The following is a 580-nucleotide window of genomic DNA, read 5'->3' as shown; positions in this document are numbered from 1 at the left end:
AATATGTGTGTGTCTAACTAGCTCAATAAACAATAGTATCAGTCATCTCAAAAATCTCTTCGATCTTGGTAATATATTCGTAAAAAAATTTTAAAAAATACTAAATAAAACTTTTATTAAATATACTCTTTGAAGTTAAACGTTGTTTGCTAATCTCCAACTTTAATATGATATTACCAAATATCATATCAAAATTTAATTTATCAATTATCAACTTATTAAATCAATATTTAAAAATATGATATGTGATTTCTACTTTCAAATATCAATAATCGAATTATCAAATTCGAATTTTAAAAATATGGAAACAAATTTCAAACGCACAGTACTACGAACCTATATTGGTAGAGGAAAATTCACTAGTACCATAATACTCAAAATCTAAGAAATTAATGGGGAGCTGGTGGAAAGGACAACAATAAATAAGAATAAGTTGGAGGCTACAAATGCAAATTAATAATAAATGTAGCAATAAATTTCACTCGTTTTTTCAGCTATCCTTTTTTATTTTCTTACAAAAAAATTTCCACTTTCTTGCATGTGGACTCAATAGTCTCCACTGCACCTTCCTCTTCCCTTC

The sequence above is a fragment of the Capsicum annuum genome, chromosome 12 (assembly GCF_002878395.1).
Source record: "Capsicum annuum cultivar UCD-10X-F1 chromosome 12, UCD10Xv1.1, whole genome shotgun sequence".
NCBI classification, from domain to species: Eukaryota; Viridiplantae; Streptophyta; class Magnoliopsida; order Solanales; family Solanaceae; genus Capsicum; species Capsicum annuum.
The sequence above is the reverse complement of the archived record's forward strand: the minus strand, read 5'-3'. Positions refer to the sequence as shown.